This window comes from Austrofundulus limnaeus, unplaced genomic scaffold (genome assembly GCF_001266775.1).
Source record: "Austrofundulus limnaeus strain Quisiro unplaced genomic scaffold, Austrofundulus_limnaeus-1.0 Scaffold14, whole genome shotgun sequence".
Taxonomy (NCBI): domain Eukaryota; kingdom Metazoa; phylum Chordata; class Actinopteri; order Cyprinodontiformes; family Rivulidae; genus Austrofundulus; species Austrofundulus limnaeus.
In genome coordinates this window covers 1,020,482-1,035,044 of record NW_013952416.1, presented here as the reverse complement: position 1 = coordinate 1,035,044, position 14,563 = coordinate 1,020,482, and the positions used below count along the sequence as shown (strand labels likewise).

The 14,563-nt window shown below is 40.4% G+C and overlaps 1 protein-coding gene across 4 annotated transcripts in view; it reads left to right on the top strand.

Annotated features, from left to right (window-relative positions):
- Window positions 1-14,563, top strand: part of sema6a (sema domain, transmembrane domain (TM), and cytoplasmic domain, (semaphorin) 6A) — a 125,363-nt gene that overhangs the window by 14,405 nt on the left and 96,395 nt on the right. The window lies entirely within an intron of this gene.

Genomic DNA, 14,563 nt, shown 5'->3' with positions numbered 1-14,563 from the left:
AAATACATTTCCTCAAAGGTATTTTGAATCTGAAAAGAGCTTCACTGTGTGAGAAGTAGTGGAGCTCAGCAGAGTTAGTTTCACTTTCACTTTGCTCTGTTGCTGCTGAGACCCTACAGGAGTCATGGGTGGGGTGTGTGGGGTGGGGGGTGGGGAGGTGTGCTCTGTGATGAGGAAGCTTGGCTTAAAGACACGTCCCAGGGGCGTTTCTGGCCCCAAAAGGCATTTCTGGTCCCCGCCTGTTGTTTTGCTCCTCAGCATGGCTTCCTAAAAACACTGCAGGATTTCTCAAACATGCATGAATGAGTCAAAGCAAGGCTTTGGGCATGTTTTTTTATGAGAGTATAACATTATAACATGATATAAAACTCAAAAAGTTGATTTTACATGATTTTGCCCCATTAAAGTCTGAAGAATTCTGCAGTGAAGTCTATTTTGGTAGGTTGCTACATTTAAACCCTGTTTTTTTCCTACCATTTTTCATCCTCAGCTAATTTCATGTCAACTCACTTGTTTAATTTACAAGTTTATCTTATCTCTGTTTATTTCTATCCAAATAACCAACAAAAAATGTAGTAATATATTAATATTACCTAACAGCTAAGCTCTCAGCTGATGCTTTGCAATTTTAAGGTGGAAAATTTGATGAGTCAGATCTGGTAGGACTTCATGATGTTGAATTATTCCAGTTTTAACAGATTATTCAGTGTATGGGTACATATTTTTTAAACCCATCAAATCCAGTGAGCATAAAAGCTCTAAAATTCAGTTTTCTGCAGACCAGCATTAAAAAAACCCAGCTGGTCCATTAATCATCCTCCTCAGTTTCTCTCAACCATCCTTCTCTGTTTCTTTCCGTGAGGTTTTGCTTCGAGCCATGGAGCAGGTGAACTAACCCTGCTTGCATAAGATCTAGTAATGATAGCTAGTAATACTAGCCTGGTAACCAGATAACACTGTGTGAGGTGAGGTTATCCAAACCCAACGCCTCCTACTCTTTAACATTAAGTAGCTTGATGCAAGTTGACTCTTTCTGCAACTTTGCATGTTTAAATCCATCTCATGAGATTGCAAACACATTTTCAGCCTGTTTAAACTTTGCATTTTGGGGCTATTTGCAGTAGCAGTTATTCAAAGAAAGTGTGGTTGCTGGTGCGCGAGTGCTTCCAGAAAAGAGATTCAGCAATCTGGTCGCCATCTTAAATTTACACAGCAAAATTACAGTGCATTACATCACCACGCAGAACAACAAAGACATCAGACGGCAAAGAAAAGAGGTGGGATGAGTCTTTGGRGGTGCAGCTCTGACCTAGATAAGATTGGGAAGATAAGATTGGGAGTTTGTAGCGTTAAGCTGATGCTGTGGTGTAGGCCTATTGTTGTCATTCAGCCTGTACCTGTCTTTGATCTTCATCCCTCCCCTGCGCTGCGCTGCTTTGGCTTTTTCCTGTTCTCTCCTGTGAGGTAAAGTTATAACAGACGAGCTGAATTCCCTCCAGCAAGACTAGTTGGTTGATGCGCGGCTCTGTCTTTAGAACAAACAGTTTTTCATACAGGCRGCTGATAAGATGAGACGTGGTGGTGTGTTCACTCTGGCGCCGCAGTGGCAGTCATCTGTTTCACACACGAGCAGGTGAAGGGTATGTGTGCGTTTCCTGCTCTGTGTGTGTTGTGTGTTAACTCTGGATGACCTTTAACTCTTAGCAAATGAACAGTCACAGACAAAAAACTGAGACAAAGAGGTCTGAACTCATTACAACATGGTGAAGAATGAGAATAATGTTAACAATTGTTGGACTCGTGGGACAAAAAGCACAAGTATTCTGAAACCTTTGCTTCAGTAAAAGTAAGGCCTTAAAAGCATAGTCCAGATATTTTAACGTAGTCTGTGGGAAAAAACAAACAAACAATATCTTACCTGTTGTAAATAGTTATTTGAACAATCTCAGTGTAGATAAACAGTTTATATCTGACAGGATTGACAAGTTAACAGCCAGTCCAAACCGGGCCACAACCAAACAACTTAAGTTTTTTTTTTATTGTTTGTCATAAGAATGCCATTTTGTGAACATTACCACCAGTTTTGATTTATACAAATATTTCAGCAGAAATTTCTGTTTGAAGCTCCTCAGGTTGCACTGAAAATGCTACAGCTAGCTGTAGCTGCTGCCATTTCTGCTTAAAAAAACTTGCAATTTCGCACAATTGATCATTTAAAACTATATTTGAGGCACTGAAAAKATTAAAAAACACCATTTGCACTAACTGTGATGGCAGTTTTAAAATTGCAGTTGTTTTAATGCAGCAGCAATCCACTTTGATCTTGACCTAGCTTGAACTTGTTCGCTTGTCRAACTAGTCAAAATTAACTTTTATTTGTACAAACAGGATGTTCACAGAACTACCTCCAATACATAACATACYATTTGTTCAAAACCTTTCCGCTTGACTCCCTTTCATCAAAAGATATAAACTCCAAAGCAACAAACTAAGCAATTAAATGAGTTCTCTGAAACGCCTTGCAGCATTAACCAAGCAACGTTTCAGTTTTTATATGTGTTGCATATGTTTATCATAACGTTTCAGTTTTTGCAGCACCTGCAAGGTATTTAAATTTTTTCTTTTTTTTTTTTTTCTTTTTTTTTGGAGACACTTGCTCATAATTCCTCATATTTCATCCTGGACTGAGAGGTGTGCTGATTACAGAGAGCAGCTCACTGCAGGGTTTCAGTTATTTTCATTTCCACTTTTACCAGCTTTTCGGTCTTATTCGGGGTTATTGTGAGAAGCAGCCTACATGGCCTCAATTACCTGCAGAAGAACCCCCCCCCCCCATCCTTCCTCCTCCCCTTGTGTAATATGGCATGACTTTTTTGTCTCAATGCTCTCATTGCTCGTCCCACCTTGGAGGCAGTCACACAGCTACTCCCTCATCACGGTGATTTCCATGCTTTTAACACAGGGCTAATTACTCCAGTAAATACTGCCCGGGCAGCAGTGACAGCATCACCAGAACGGAAAGGATGAGCACACGGGAAACGCTTTGAATTAATAAACTGCTTCTTGGAACCATCAGCTGGCTTTAAAGTGAGTAAAAGAGGAGAAGATCAGCTGTTTTTATCCAAAGAACTAAACAGAACGGCAGTTTTGGCATCCAAGCTTTTGTAGTTTGCAACTTTTGGATAAGCTGTGACACCGCTTCAGTCCACTTTAGCTAGTCTAAAGTAGCTCTTTTCGAGAGTTTCTCATCTGTTTTTCATTCCTAATTTCTTCTGCCACCATATTGAGAATAAATAAAGACTGTGGTTGGAAGAAGTATTGATTTTAGAAAAGCTATTTTCTCAGGAGCTTTTTATAGCAATTAGCAATGGTTATTAATTCCCCAGGATGCATTGTGTTACATCTAAGGAGGGTGCAGAAACTGTTGGTGAGATTGTAATCAATTAAATCAGTGCTTTTGTCCCCATGTGTGTGTTTTTTCTTTTAGATGACTTCAGCGTTCCTCTTTCAGCCAAAACCACTTTCATGATGAGTTCAGCTCATGGTTTCTTCAGACGAGCTTAAACATCGTCATCATATGATGTGGTCATAAGAGAACCATGGTGAGGTTAGTCATAGGAACAGCTTGTTGACTACAGTGGGCCTGCCATATGCTTCACGTAAACAGAGCTAAAAGGAGACTTTATTCACACTGGGATGTGATGAAGAGTTAAAAGGATGGACCTGATGATTGAAGGGGTTTTGGTTACACTTTTAACTGATAGCTATCTCTCAAATGGACAGAAGGAGACGTGCACCTGTATTGCAGCCATTTGTATAAGAGAACAAATAGTGGATTTTATTACCTTGCAGAGGAAGTAACTTTAGCCACCTCTGAGGGGGTTTATGGTGGTGTATGATGAGCAAATATGTGCGAGAGATAAAACGCTTTTGTCAGATGTTCACAAAAATATTACCCTTGTAAGCTCTAAATAGCTTAAGTGAAATTGTCTGGATGGGGGTGTGTGTAAAGAGATGGGCATATAATTACGGTAAGACCTTCCCAAACCTCTTTTTGCCTATAGTTTGTATGACATCAGGTGGGGTTTTTAATCCATTTCTGGTATCTACGATCTGGGTTTTTGGCTGGATTCTGGGTATCAAGTAACGTGTGAGCCGGACATGTGCTGGGAGTCAGATGACTTTGTGGTCAGATGAAGATGTGATCCATGAGAAGCCGGATTCTCTGACTCAGGTTTTCTTTGTTTTGCTGGAATCAGATGCCTGCTGGAGAACATGGTTTAATGAGGGGTCAGCTGGGATCTGTGGACAAGAACTGAAGCAATTAACAGATTAATCTACTAGAAGAACCAGCTAGAATTTAAAAGGGGAAGGGGGGTATTATGCAGGCCAATTTCAAGGTGTTTAGATTTATTACAGCATTTTCTTAACAACTGAAGGTAACATAGTTACTTGGTTGTGTTATAGAATTAAACTATATGCCTGGAAAATACACAATACTTCCCCTTTAATTTACAATAATTCAACTGTTTAGCAGAAAACTGATAAATCAAGCATCTTCCATTATCAGGATATGAAGATTTTGGGTCATATTAGCATATCAGTATCAAGATGTTTAAAGAGTTTGATTGACAGTTTGATTCTGAGACGTGTATTCACGATAATTGTTTCTCAGAACAAACTACAAAATTGTAAAAAAGATTCATTTTGATTTGTCTGACAAAATCTATCTTATTTTTAGCATGTAATAAAATGAAATCATTTGTTTAAGCATATGTCTTAGAAGTCAGAAGTAGAGATTAGAAAACCTTATCTTGCCACAAATGCAGGTTTTTGTTCTGGCTTTGTTTTTGGCTTCGATCACTCCTTACAACTCAACTGGGAGCTGTAAAACTAGGTATGTTAAAACATTTCTGCATAATATAACACWTTATCACACCATCTGCTGTTTCTTTTATTTATAATAAGTTCATGAAAGTGAGTATAAAAGGGCAGCCAAACAAAGAAAACTCGGTCACAGTTTTTAACAGCGTGACTATTTTCTCTGTTCTAAATCAGTTGGCTGTCTGGTGAATATACTTTTTATTTTTACTCCAATGTGGGGAAAAAAAGGCCCATTGATGCAGGTAAATCTGACTGCTGCGGGTGCTCTTTGTTTCCCGAATTGAACCATGCTGTAGATTTAGTTCGCTCCTTGAGTGTTTTTACTTTTTTACATTTACTGATTACTTTCCTGCCCACCATCACAAAGAACCATTCAACCAGACTTCTTGCCCTGAAAAGATCAAATGTGAAGATAAGACAAACAAACTCATGTTGGGTGCGCGACCGAACCATGTGATACTTCCTCCTTCTGTGCTTCAGTCGATACAACTCCAGAGTTGTTCTCTCAGCCTTTAGGGTAAAGAAATACAGAGCAAAGTATCGGGACACAACAAAAGCCGACCTACCTGCCTGCAGGTGCACCAGAAAATATTAGTCATATGTTCTGCTTGTCCTTGTAAGACAAGACGGTGGAATTTGGTTATCGGGAGCAAGTGCTGTGCCAGATTTTTCTCCAGTTTTGTGGAGATAAACTACAGCAGCAATCTTTTTGTTGTTTCTGCTGGTTTTTGCCTTTTAAAGTACTGCACAGTGCCTGATGCTCATTACCACGTTATTGTTTGGCGTACTCCATGGAAGCCATTTGTCACAAAACACACAAGTTCTTGTGCACAAGTGGATCTTATAAACTTCCGCTGAGTGCTTTGAAACGCGAATGGAAATGCTTTTGTCAGACTGACTTATAATTATGTTTTTAGCAGTGACTAAGCATGTTAAAACAACAGAACCTCCGTATAAAGGAAAGCATCTAACAACTTATAAACAATAATGGGATTTTTTTCTGGCTTTTTTGTTAAAGCTGTTATTGTTGACCTTCTGTAAAGATTGAAGTGTTTCACTGAGGATAAGATGAATGCACAAAAAAAGAAAGACTAGAGAATATTCTAGATGTGCTTTGATGGAAGTTGGCCTGAAGTGTACAGTACAGGGCTCTTGTAGTTGAAGCTGCGGGCATGTTTTTGTGTGAAAATYTGTGCCCGAGTGTGCACATCAAAGTTTGTGCTTCATGTTTCATGTTCTCTATACTTATGCCCACCCATGCTGGGAGGTTGTGTGCAGTGCTTCGGGTTTGTGCAAGCGAGTGTGTGTGTGTGTGTGTTTGCAGCTCTGCTGACCTCTCCTGAGGTGAATCTTGCTACGCTGAGAAAGCAGAGCCAGGTAGACCATGCAGGCCGGAGCATGAGGAAGAAAACCAGGGCAGACAACCTGCACACAGACCCTTCTTTATACCTCATTAATAACACAGTTCCACGAAGGACAGCCCGAGGCCAAAGAAGCTCTGTCAAGGTAGTTCATTGTGCTTCGGGAAGTGGGTTGTTCATATGGTAATAGCTGCTGAAGCTGGGTCCTTCAAAGCCTGTTTGTTTTAGTGAAAGTTGCAGTCACTCACTGAGGACGCCTGGATGGAATGTGACAGCGGGAACTGCTGTTTAGTTACTGTAGCTTAATTGACCCTGAGAAAGTAGAGTTAAGATGGGGGGGTTGCACAAATGAGTGGAGGAAGAGGGAGGTCCAAAGAAACGGGCAAAACAGTAGGAGGCAAAATTTTGTTAGAAAAGAAAATTTGTTTGAGAATGAAGGAGAGAGGGGGGTGGGTGAAGCTGTTGGAGTCGCTTTAGTCGACAGACAAAGTCTCAGTGGTGAACAAGCAGAACAATGGGACAAATATTTCTTTCGCTAATGAGCAAACTTGTCCAGAACCATCATCTTTCTAATTATGTTCTTCGTATTTATTTACGGTTCCATTTATGGTTTGCCTGCTTATTGCATGCTGATTTGCTGTTTTCTTTTCTGGGTCAGGGAAAAGCTGAGTGTTGTCTTTTCTTGTTAAGCTCTGGTGCAATTACACTGACGAAGATCTGACTCAATGATGGGACAAAATAACAAAAAAATAACAAAATTTCYTCTTTTTCTTACTTATGATTGATTTATGTACAATAGGGTAGAGAAAAAAATGTGTGAGCTACATGGGCATTGTGAGTCAGAATAATAATGAAACACAGAAAATAAGGGAAAATGCTTAAGAAATATTTAGTAGAACCACTGGTAACTTTTTTTTTTACATCAAAATTTGTTATTTTTCTTTTCATTAAGAAGGAAAACAGAAGAAAATGAAAGAAAACAAGCTAGTTAAAACATTGTAAACAATTTACAAAAATAAGCTGTGTTCCACATCTCAGACGTCAGGACTGAGGTTTTGGAATGACACATAACTTTACTGTATTCTAGCTGCAAGTCAGAAAACCACTGGGATTTGTTTATTGTTGTCCATAATCAGGCTAATTATTATTAGCAATACACTCTGATAACCATGTTGTCTTTGCATCTCATTCATACACTACAGTATTAATATAATTGAGCTAAAAAATACAGTTTGCCWTTGATTCTACGAAGCTATAAGGCAGCCATATTGAATTTGGGTGACCTGGTATTTTGGGTGTGCTCCACGACAATTTTGAATTTCCAGTTGAGTCCATTTAATTTAGGAAACTCCAGCTTTTGATTGTGGGTGTTTAGCATTTTCAAGTTTAGGTTCACGCTTTGAGCTCTTTCTTGGTTCGCCTGTCAACCTCTGGCAACGAATGATGGCTTTACTGATCAGYTCAGCCCTGCTAACGTGTCGAATCAGGTTACAGTCATTCACACAGTAATATGTAAACATCTGGGCGGCAGAAGTATTAATCAGTTTGAAAGACAAGATTTAACTCTTTATGTCACTCACCGAGCAAACATAACTCACAGTGTTAAGTGGAWATGTTTATTTGACTGTCTGACATTCCCTCGAAGCTTTYACCCGTTAGCTCTAATCTGACAAGTTTGATGGATGACTCGGACGTGCCGCACATCAGTGCGCTCACAATACACAAGTAATTTCTCTGTCCTGACGTCACGGGGGAATGTAAAATGAAGAGACCTCTGCAGATCTTGGTCAGACTCTCCATAATTTGGGTTAAAGCTGTGCTGCAATCAGAGGAGCTATTTTAGGGCCCCAGCTGCTGCTTCCCCCTGTACTTTCTTTATCTCTCAGTGGGAACTAGAAGTCATTGATCTATTGCCTAGCAGCACCCACCGCTCCACCCTTTCTCAGTGGGAATCCACAAAGCTACACAGCAGCTTTCACCTTCAGAGAAAATACCAGCCTTATTGTGGGATAAAACAAATAGCCGTGTGAAAGAAGATCAGTTGAAAATGCTTTTAGTGACACCATCAGTCTCACATCACAGCGCGCTGACCCTCCACAGAAGTGTGTGCGGCGCAGAGAGGCTGCGAATTGTTGTCTGTAAAATACAGAMCCGAGGACCGCTGCCCTTTTGAAACATCCGGAAATGGAAAAGTAGTCCTCAGGTATGTTGACTAAAACACGAATAAAATGTCTCCAGCCAAGCATTAAATGACCTGATAGAGAAGAGCTGTTAGCGATGAAGAACACTGAGGTTATTTGCCTCTTTGTAAAGATATTTTATTAGCTTTTAAAAAAAAACATAGCACAAAATGATATAGTAGGGTCACTGTAAAAAACAGAAATAAAGGGGCTGGTTTGGGGGCAGAATTTGGACTTAAATCTGAAATTCTGACATTATTTTCATCTAAACATTGAGACAAACTTGGATACTGAATTATGTTGGAAAGTCCCAAATTTGTGAGGAAAAAATATATTCTCTATCAATAAATCTCAATGTCAATAAACTTTTGATAATGTTTTGCATTGTAAAGTCATCAATTTGAACATATTAAAAGTTTTTTACAGTATATGTCTGAAATTCAGGAGGAAAACTCAGATGTTTACAGAAAAGCCCATCTAGATGATTCTAAATTGTACATTTAGAAGAAGAAAGAACAMGTTTCCTTGAATTTGCCCTTCCTATGAGCTCCTTTTACCTGTATGAATTCCACTGATTTTGTACAAGTTTAATGACAGTTTTCCCCAAACACCATTCTAACTTAGAAACAAAGATCAGGCCAACTATCGAGGACTATTTTCTTACTTAGCTTGAGAATATTTTCTGCACAACCATTTCCGCCCAATGTCCACTTTTCCAAACTTCTTGAACTTGAGGAGCAGCATGAAGAACGGTAACCAAATGCAAACTCGTGTCCCTACATCTCCCATTCATCCCCCTCAGTCTCAGTCTCTTCCTGTTTTGCGCTTCTTTATCTGTCCCGTAAGGTCTGTGCCAACGGTCGGTGCAGAGGAGTTAAGAAGAGAAAATAGAAAGTGTAATCCCTGCAGTTTGTGTGTGTTGTGGGAACTTGTGTGTGTCACATGACGCGGGTATGACCTTCTTAATGGGACAAAAGTAAAGTCCACCTGCCGGGCAGATGAGTGTCAGGTTTGCTGTTGGATTATGGTTCAGGTTTAATTAATGGAAGTGAATGTGATGTCTTTTTGAATGCACGGCTGCGTGTGAGAACAGTGTTAATTAGGGTGCTTAAAGAAGGTTAGAGCCAGACTGTCTGCRAGCAGCTCGGGCGCCAAATCACTCGTGTAAAAAGTCAATAAGAATCARCCGTTTTTGCAAGAGATGAGGAGACTTAAGGGATGTTTGAGTCTTGGAGTCACTGGAAGGTGCTGAGTACGAAAGTCTTGCAAAATCCTTGAGTCGGAGTCAGGACGCGATAACAGCATGCACAGAATTTTGACTTCTGAAAGCAAACAGCATGCAGGGACAAATTATCCCTCATTTTAGAATCTCATCAGTTCTTTTAAAACCTGTTTTTTTCATGTAAAAACAGTCTCAATCAGCAGAGCGTGTTGGGGGTGGGGGGGGGTGTCTCACTGAGACCACGATGCAGCTATTGAGACATTTCATCTGCGACGTGTTTCAGTTCACCAGTAATTGGTTTGCTCATTCAATAGTCCCCCCCCACCCCCCCGTGCCCACTCAGTTGCCACTTTACATATAGTCTGCCCCTCCATCGTGAGTTCCCGCATCAGACTCTCCTGCTATGTCTTTGTTTGTTTAGGTCATGGATTCCAAGTTGCTATTGTTTCTTATGTCACTCGGTGATTGATGGGAAAAATTCACCTTCTCTTCCTCCCACCGTTCCGTCCCTCCCAAAGCCATCCTTGTATACACGCAGAGYGAAGAACAAGTCCCATCCCATTCTCCTGACAAAGTGACTCACTGGCATCCGGATGCTCGTTTTTTTGTTTTGTTTTGACCAGCGAGCCGTGCCTTTAAATCAAGAGGACCTTTCTGAAAACAAGGTTGAATCTGTCTGACTATGACTCCAGAAGAGAAGCTGAGCTTATATGCGTGGACAGTTTGGGGGGTTCGTCTATTCATTGCCTGTGTCTCCCCCTGGGGAAGGACTAATTGGTGGCCCCAAAGAGCCCTCTGTTTTGTCCCCCCCCCACCCCCCCAAAAGCCCACAAAGACATTGGGGTGCGGTCTGGTAGAGGATGTTGGGAGGGTGGAGGGAAGCCTCAGTGGGGACGAGCAGGTTTCCCATAGAATAGTTGGCTGAGATGAGCTGGGGGGGGGTTAGGGGGTGCTCGCCGCTAGGCTGGAAGGGGAACATGACACACTCATTCGCTTATCCACTCGCTCACTCACACACTCGCATAAACACACACACTCAGTGGGGACTTCTGGTGCCAGTTGCTGGCCTCCTCCTCTACAAATGATCCAAGGCTGACCCACATAGTCAACCATGTGTGAGGCTTCCCTTTATCCCACAGCCCAGTTGAAACAGTGAGTTATGGGTGTTCTCTGGTGCTCCCTGCCTTCTCGGTTCGGTCCCGCGCGGAGGCCCCATGTGGGACGACATTGTTCACCCCGACCCAAGGACAATAAAGCTGTTGGATGGGCTGAGAGAGGCAGATCGAGACGGGGGGGAGAGATGGGCGAAGAAAAGCAAAAAGAGACAGGAAAAGATGGGGATGGACAGAGTGCATTACAGAGAGGGGATCGGGAGAGATGAAATGTACAGATAACATGGAAAGTGTTTGGGGGTGGAAGACACAGGAAGGGATTTCTCTGCTGCTAAGAGAAGGGAGATGAGAAGTCGAGATGAGTGGGGTGAAAGGGAAAGACKGGCATGACAGATAAAATAAGGAGAGGCAGTGAAACAGACGGATAGCAGGAAAAAGACGGAGCCTGTATGAGGACGTATTGATTGCGGTGTGTGCTGGGTGTCTTCAGCTGTCGTAGCAGGATCCAGAGCGAGGTCGTTAGTGTCTGCAAGGCATGGAGCCATACACATTAGTGGCTCTTTAACAAACTCTGTATTGATTGTAACTTAGAGGAAGACTTACATGTATACCAAAGGATAATGTCATGAAAGCAATTAGCACCACAGCTCTGACAGTCACATCACGCAGGGCGTAATAACTCAAAGCGGTGAAAAGGGACCAAAGCTTAATTTGATAATTTCTCTCCTGGTGGTTTTTTATGATCCTTTTAGCCTGTTTGACCTCACAAGTCTTGGATCTAAGTTTCAGGCATTTTAAGCAGCTAAAATCAGCTGAAGAGGCTAAAATGARTAGTTTATCCTGAAAGCATAACGGACGTAAATCAGGCAAAGGGAGCTACAAAGGTGTTGTGCTTCATTAAATGGGTTCCAATTTTCTTCTGGCTCCCCTCGTTTCTTCCTCTTCATTTGACCATGATTAGTGGCCGGACCGGCTCACGGAGAGAGCGGTTTAATTGAAAAAACTACTTAGAAGCTAATCAGGTGATTGTGTTGATGATGACTGATTGAAATAAATGCTGTCATGTATGCAGCAGAGCAGGTCAAGAGCGTGAAATGAWTTTTTTCATTTTAAATTTGGAGCAGTATCGGCTGTTTTTCATTCATATTGATCAGATTGTTCATAAAATTGATTAAAAATATGCTGATTTTGTAGAATGTTTATAAGAATAAACCTATTGCAGGAACAAAAGCAGTTCATCTGAGCTTTTTGTTGTATCGTTTTGCACTGTTACTGTAAAAGAAAATGTTGAACCAGATGATAAAAACTGTAATCGCTTCATTTTTTTTGGTATACAGGCAAAGACTACACACTTGTTCATGGGTTATTGAGACTTAAAAAAGTGTTAAGGAGAGACTTAATTGGTTGTAGCGCCACTCATTATGTCGCTGAGCAGTGATTAACACGATGCTTTGTGTGTTTCAGTCTGAGCGAGGCACTTCAGTCTGTGTCAATTTCTATTCCAAATATTAATCTGTAGTTTGTATTTCTTGATTTAACACCAGTTTTCACTAAATGGGCTCCCAACAAAAACAAAACGAAAGTTTTTTTGTCACCCAACACACTCCCACTAAACCAGTAGCATTTCATCAAAGCTAAGATAAGTGCTGACTGTCTGCACCGCACTCACTTCTGGAAACTATTTCAGAGTGGTGTAAAACCACATGAAAAGGTTTATTTCTATTCTCCCATACCTTCTGTTTTATCCTTGCCTCTTTCCTTCTGCTTATATTAAAATRTAAAACAACGTTACCTGATCTTATAATCAGAGATGTGAACCATGGATTAAAAAAATAAATAGATAAATAAAAAAAGAGCCCAACCAAATGCATTTTTGAGGACTTCCAAAGGAAGCAGACATATGCAGGTCATTATTCTTTTTTTTATTTCTCCTCAAAGACAGCTGCTGCCGCTGGATTTCAGGACTCCTTGAAAGTCTCTGGCATAAATGGAAGGCAATTACCATATCAGAGATCAAGACTCTGGGCTCTGACACCACTTTTTCAATTACTCGGAAAGGTTGTTAAGATGCAAATTCAACAGAATGGCTGAAACCCCCCCGAGAGGGATACAGTTTCTCACCCAGAGCCGCTTCTTAAGTTTCTTTGCTCATCGCATTTTGATGCACAAAGAGAAAAGGGAAGGAATAAAGGTTGGGGGAAGGTGATGCAAGCAGACTATATTTCCTCCCAGTCCACTAGCATTGCAACACATCCAGGTCCACACTTGTCTTTTTCACATTTTCATTTTTTAACATGCACAATTATCCCATTCAGTTATGACTCTGAAGAAAACTGTGCATCTGAAAATTTAAAATAAGTTGTTTTTTTGGCAGTTATGCTACAAAGGTTGGCTTTCTTAAATTAGGATCTACATTTAAAGTAAATACTTGTGTTTATTCACTGCTTTTAAATGAGGTAATGTTGTTCCATTCAAATATGCTTTGTTTTTAAAGTTTAAATATTTGTTTTACTTTGATATTATATAGTAATAAGTGGCTGCATTGAATAAAATGCTGTCTCTTGTCACTCAGTGGTTATGCAAATCTGAGACTTTGCCTTCAGCACCAGCTCAGAGGAAATGACTCATATTACATGTAAGGAAAATGTTGGGAAGATAATACACAGAATGCATTTTATTCCTGAAAAGCCGAACACAGATGAAAGGGAAATATTTTTATTGGATGACAAAACAGCTGCTTTGTAGCTCGGGGAACATCAGTGACATCCGTAAAAGCTCAACATCCTTTGTTGTAGCCGAGATATTAGGCAGCCGCAGCTTCTGCTGGTGATTCATTTTACACTTCTGATTGAGTTTGATCAAAACAAAAAACAAACTTTTAGACTTTCTTTTGGAAAGCTTGTCCTAGTTTCAAAGTGCATTAGAACCATGTCTGGGAGATTTAGCTGAAAATAGAAACCAATATAAATATAATTTTTTAATGATTGTAAATGGAAACACATTTTAATTAGATGGAACACAAGTGCTGCACAAATAAAAGTGGAGTAAAAAAAAGCACCTTCTTCAGCTGCACAAAATACTTTCTCGTGTTTGTTTTGTGGAGATAAAGGCTACCTCAACACTTTATAGATCAAATCTGAAAATTAATTCATAAATAAATGAGCCTGTTTGGTTTTTGTTTGGCACAAGGCTGAAAAATGAGGCAGCTGCCAAGACACACATTCTCGTGTTACTTCATGCATTTGTCCCTGCAACAGGTTCTTCAACCTCCTGGTTTTAGTTCTAAGAAATGTTGTAGAAACTCTATGGTCTCTGGCATGCTTGGCCCACATAAAACAAATGTTTTTCTTATAAACCACTTATAAACAATGACACTGCTGGCCAAGGTAAAACAAAAATTAAATACATGTACGTCTACACAAGCATAAAAGCACTTAAAGAAAGCATATCATGCTTTCAAATCCTTTTTCACATTCAAATCATTCACTGGGGTTTATATAAAGTGGAACTGCAATGCTTTGGTCTGAATTCCTCCTTATTGTAACTCCACAAGCCCCTCTTTCACCCCTTTTCTGAGGTGTGTCTCTTTAAATCCAAATGAGGTACTTTAAACCCCGCCCCCCCTCCAGCTTCCAAAGCAGACCATTCTAGTTGGACACAGGAGTTTACGGCTATCTAAAACCCCTGGCAAAAAGTATGGAATCACCAGTCTTGGATGAGCACTCATTCAGACATTTCATTCTGTAAAACAAACTCAGATCAAAAACATGATGCAATAATAAGGTCATTCCAAAATGCAACCTG